Below are 6,043 nucleotides of genomic sequence, written 5' to 3' on the forward strand. Positions count from 1 at the left end.
ATTCATGGAGGAGGTGGGGGCTATCAATGGTTGTAGGCAGCCGTGCTTCTGAATCCCAGTCCCTGGAAGTCCTCTTCTGCTCAGGTCCTGCTTTCAGGATTTCCTTGGGGTCATCTGCTTGACCATTGTGGGAAGAAGATGTGGGACTAGCTAGACTGCTGGCCTGATACCGGAGGCTCTTCTTATGTTCTTAATTGGAAGGCGATGGGAACAGCACCGGGGGAAAGAGGGATGAATCAAAGTATCTCTCAAACTCGTTTCTCATTTTTCAAACCTTTAGCTCAGTTCACCCCAATTCATAGAATCATAGAATCATAGAGTTGGAAGAGACCCCAAGGGCCATCGAATCCAACCCCCTGCCAAGCAGGAAACACCATCAGAGCACTCCTGACATATGGTTGTCAAGCCTCTGCTTAAAGACCTCCAAAGAAGGAGACTCCACCACACTCCTTGGCAGCAAATTCCACTGTCGAACAGCTCTTACTGTCAGGAAGTTCTTCCTAATGTTTAAGTGGAATCTTCTTTCTTGTAGTTTGGATCCATTGCTCAAAAAAATTCATTTTTTGTAAAAAAAAAAAGTACGTAAATTTGTATGCCTTTTGGCACGCATGTCTCCTAATATCCACATTTTTGCATGCAATTGCAACTATTATTTATTTATTCTTCTTTTGTTTACCAAAAAGAGGAGGTTTTTAAGCAGAGGTTAGACAACAATGTGTCAGCAGTGGCATATCATGGGTTGGCAGCTGCAGGCTGCTCTCTCTCTCTCTCTCTCTCTCACACACACACACACACACGCACGCACACACACAGGCCTGTCTTAGGAGAAGACCCTGCTCGCCTGCATGCAGCAAGGCTGGCATGCCCCTTGAGAGTCGCCTTGGTCGTTGTCTTCAGCTCTGGAGCCTGGGCGGAGCTTGTGGGGCTCCAGGACTGGGCAGCACAGGACACTGGGGCAAAGGAGGAGGCAGAGGTGGGGACAGCCTGGCAAGGGGGTGCCCCCCAAAGAAGGTGCCTCACCTCACCTTCCCACAGAGCTCTTGCATCGGGGTCGTCCTCCTTGCGCATACACGAATGGCCGTTTTAGGTAAACAGGGGTTGTAGTTTGGGTCATCAAACATTCAGAGGTGAGGAAACATCCCTCACCCAACTTGTGCCCTTGAAAATTTTTGCGCCAGGACAATGGCCTGCCTGGCACGCCATGCTGCACCACAACACACTGTAAGCAGCTGCATACCGCACATGGCAGGTGCCGGGGGGCGCTTGTGCCCCTGGGATGGTGCGAGCCCAGAGGTGCAGAAGGTGAATAGAGCCCATGCCCAGCCCCTGCTGCCACCGCTAAGTAAGACTGCGCTGTGTCCCTGCCTGCCTGCCTGCCTCCAGCCCTTGGTAAATGCAACAAGCATGAGCCCAAAGGGCACACTCAAACTGCCTTCCAGTCCTGTGCCACTTTGTGATGCTGCAAGGCTGCATGAGGAGGACGTGGTAGTAGTAGTAGTAGTAGTAGTAGTAGTAGTAATAATAATTTATTTATTTATTTATATCCCCCCCCCCCCCGGGATGCGGGTGGCGCTGTGGGTAAAAGCCTCAGCGCCTAGGACTTGCTGATCGAAAGGTCGGCGGTTCGAATCCCCTCGGCGGGGTGCGCTCCCGTTGCTCGGTCCCAGTGCCTGCCAACCTAGCAGTTCGAAAGCACCTCCGGGTGCAAGTAGATAAATAGGGACCGCTTACCAGCGGGAAGGTAAACGGCGTTCCGTGTGCTGCACTGGTTCACCAGTTGCAGCTTTGTCACGCTGGCCACGTGACCCGGAAGTGTCTCCGGACAGCGCTGGCCCCCGGCCTCTTAAGTGAGATGGGCGCACAACCCTAGAGTCGGACACGACTGGCCCGTACGGACAGGGGTACCTTTACCTTTACCTTTATCCCACCCTCCCCAGCCGAAGCTGGGCTCAGAGTGGCTAACAACAGTAAAATGATACAACATTCTAAATTCATTTCATTCTAAAATCAGTTCAAATCAGATTAATGGCAACCATTGGGCTCTGTGAGGATTGCCAAAGGAGGGGGTCAGGTTGTGCCCTGGCCAAAGGCCTGGTGGAACAGCTCTGTCTTGCAGGCCCTGCAGAAAGATGTCAAGTCCCGCAGGGCCCTGGTCTTTTGGGACAAAGCGTTCCACCAGATTGGAGCCGCAGCCGAAAAAGCCCTGGCTCTAGTTGAGGCCAGCCTAACCTCTCTGTGGCCTGGGACCTTCAGGATGTTTTCATTTGAAGACCGTAAGTTCCTCTGTGGGACATACCAGGAGAGGCGGTCCCGTACGTACAAGGGTCCTAGGCTGTATAGGGCTTTGAAGGTTAAAACCAGCACCTTAAACCTGATCCTGTACTCCACCGGGAGCCAGTGCAGCTGGTATAGCACCGGGTGAATGTGATCCCACAGCGAGGACCCCCTAAGGAGTCTCGCCGCGGCATTCTGCACCCGCTGGAGTTTCTGGGTCAGTCTCAAGGGCAGCCCCACGTAGAGTGAGTTACAATAATCCAGTCTGGAGGTTAGCGTTGTGTGGATCACAGTGGCTAGGACAGGGCGAGAGAGGTAAGGAGCCAACTGCTTAGCTTGGCGGAGATGAAAAAATGCAACAGGTCGCACAGCATTGGAAGACACAACAATTACCCACGCTGGAAGAATGGCAAATGAAAGTTACCAACTACATGGAATTGGCAGAAATGACCGGCAGAATCAGAGACCAGGGAGAAGAGACGGTGAAGGAAGACTGGAGGAAATTTAAAGACTATTTACAGAAACATTATAAGATAATGAATGTTTGATGACATCGGATTGATGGTGAATGGTTATTAGTTGAAAAGTGAATAGAGAAAGATCCAACTTTTTTTCAGATTTAAGGAAATGCAACTATCTATTAGACTCTAAGATTATTAGAAAATCAAAATATGATAGAGGGAAAGAATTTGCAGATAGAATATTTGATTTGGAATACAGGAAAGGGAGGTCTGGGGAAGTCAGAGAAACAAGATAATGCAAAGAATACAAGGAGACAAAAATTGTTTTTAATATGTTTATTTTTCTTTTTGTATTTTGTTGTTTTGTGTTTATGTGTTATAGTGTTCCTTCTTCTGTTCCTTTGTTGTGATGCTGTCTGTTTATTGTTGTTATATGTCTGTTGTAAAACTCAATAAAATATTAATAAAAAAAAATGCAACAGGCATGCGCCCTGAAAAGGAAGGGCCCATGTCTGTTTCATCCTTCTCACACAGGCTGCCAAAACAGCATGAGTGCACTCCTCAGGTGTGTGGCTGCTGTGCCCACCAAGGGCCATGGGTGGGCAGGGGTGCAAAGGGTGGGGCTGGCAGGGCATCAAGAAGTAAAATGTGCTCCCCCACAAATGCTCCCTGGGCCACTGCCCCTCTGGCCCTCCCCATGTGACGCCACTGTCTGTCAGGGGTTCTTTCACTTGTGATTCCTGCATTGCAGAAGGTTGGGCTTGATGTTGTGATAGGAATTTTATGATATTAGATATATGGTAATGTTCATAACTGCACATACACAGATCAACACAGGAAGACCAACCTGCAACCATTTTGATTCCTAAACTGACTAAATCCTTTCTCTGCAAGGTTAAACTGGAAAAGCCTCCCCATTGTCTCTTTCCTCACAAATCTTGTCTCACGGATATGTCTGTTTGAATAAGGTGTGAGCCTGTGACCTGGCCCAGGAAATAAGTATTTTACCACTTCAAAAGAATGGCCAGGCACCCCAGGCAATCCAATCAAGTAACTTGCCAGACAGGAGATAAACTGTGAGAGGAGAAAAACAACATTTAAATTTCTGTGATGTAGGTGGGATGTATCTGAGGGGTGGTCTTAGGTTACACCCCTTCTGTGATGTATGCATAATGTTTCTGGGGGTGGTCTTGATCTACAGGATGGAAAATTCAAAGTCTTTATAAGCCCTTGCACAGCAATTTTGGGGGTCCTCTTCCTCTCCTGCGTGTGAGGGGAGCACCCTGTTGCAACAGATCAATAAAGATCAAGCTTACTAGCTGCTTTGCTTCTCAATATTCTCTGGTTGGCCTCTGTTATTTTCTCCTACCAATAGGGAACCTATGTAAGGACTCTATATGGGCTCTTGGATACCCCATAAGGGAAAAGGGCATATTTTTATTTACAACAATGTTCCCTTGGAATCCCTTCCAATTCTACAGTCCCGTGATTCTATGATTCACCCCAAAGGTTGCTCCCTCTTTCCAGCCCAGCCTCCTCTGCCTTGACCTCTTCTTTCACCACATTGCTCTTGCCTGCTGGACTCCAGGGCACAATGGGAAGCTCAGCCAAAAGGCTTCTCACGCAAAGCTGGACAATCTTTAACCACAGTTTGACCTGACCTGTCGCAAGCTGCAGTGCTGCTCCTGACCAGGGACTTTGGAGTTTGATCACCTGCTTGAACCAACACTGGCCTTCCTTTCCCTTTCTTCCTCCTTGCCTCAGGTCAGGCCTTCGTGGTTACCCAACCACATAAGGTTACCAGACGTCCCCCTTTCCCGGGGACAGTCCCCGGATTTACAAACCAGTCCCCATACAAAATCCATTGAAGTTGAAAAGTGCCCCTGGATTCATTGAAAACAAATCTGGTAACCTTAACATAGCCAGCATCTTGGAGAGGTGGGCTGGGTGCCTCACCCACAAAATTTCCACTGTGGGTGCCCTGCCAGGTGACGCAACGCATCACATGTTTGGCGTCACACAGAGCAACGTGGTCAGCTAGGTCCAGAGACATGGTTGGGCCTGCATCTCAGCAACAGAGCATCTGCTTTGCATACAGAGCATTCCAGTTTCAGCCCTGGCACCTCCAGTTAGGTCTGGGAAAGACTCCTGTCTTGTCTGCTGCCAGCCAGAGTTGGCAATGCAAACTAGATGGACCAATGGTCTGGCTCACTATAAGAACAGTTTCTATCTTTCTAGGGTACCCAAATTCCTGCATTGCAGGGGGTTGGACTAGATGCATAGCTGTCAACGTTTCCCTTTCTTTAAGGGAAATTCCCTTATTCTGAATAGGACTCCTCACAAGAAAAGGGAAAAGTTGACAGCTATGACTAGATGACTGTTAGCATCCCTTCCATGTCTACAATTCTATTATTCAAAATGAGCATCTTCTGCCCCATGAATGGGGACAAGCCACTCAGAACATGTGTTTCAACCCACCTTTACTCTCTGTTGGTGTTGTAGATACTGTTAGTTTTATTTAATTCTAAATCGTGTAATTAATTTATGGCAACCTGTCCTGGGACCTACTTGTTAAAGGTGACTAAGAAATCCTATGGGCACACAGGCAATATCAATATTCTTGTTCTTTTGTAGGAAGAAGACTTCCTGTCCAAGGTGCTCAGCACCACCCTCTTGCCCAACACACCTTAGGGACCAGCTGTGGACCCCTTTCCAATGCAGATTCATCAAAATCCAATCCTCAGCACCTTTCAAAGATCAGTCGGCCACCAACACATTGTCTTCCACCCTCAAGAGGAAACTAAGGACAGAGATGTCATAGAAATATCATAGAAATGTACATTTGGAAGGGATCCCAGAGGATCATCTAGTCTAACCCCCTGCAAGGCAGGAATAACACAGCTCAAGAATCTCTGATGCATGTCCAACTTCTGTTTAAAAACTTCCTATGAAGTTTAAAAAACTTCCATCACCATCCAAGGGAGTTCATTCCACTGTCAAACAGCTATTATTATTATTATTATTATTATTATTATTATTATTATTCTGCCATATACATGTAGATCTCAGGGCAGTTCACAACATAAAATCACAACTTAAAAAACAGAAAATACGTACATAATATAGTGGTACCTCTGGATACAGACACTTCAGGTTACAGACGCTTTGGGTTACAAACTCCGCTAGCCAGGATGTGGTTGCTCCAGGTTAAGAACTTTGCCCCAGGATAAGAACAGAAATCGTGCGCCAGCGGCGCAGCGGCAGCAGGAGGCCCTTTAGCGGAAGTGCACCTCAGGTTAAGAACCGTT

Source organism: Podarcis tiliguerta, assembly GCF_965153285.1.
Source record: "Podarcis tiliguerta genome assembly, chromosome: 9".
Lineage (NCBI taxonomy): Eukaryota > Metazoa > Chordata > Lepidosauria > Squamata > Lacertidae > Podarcis > Podarcis tiliguerta.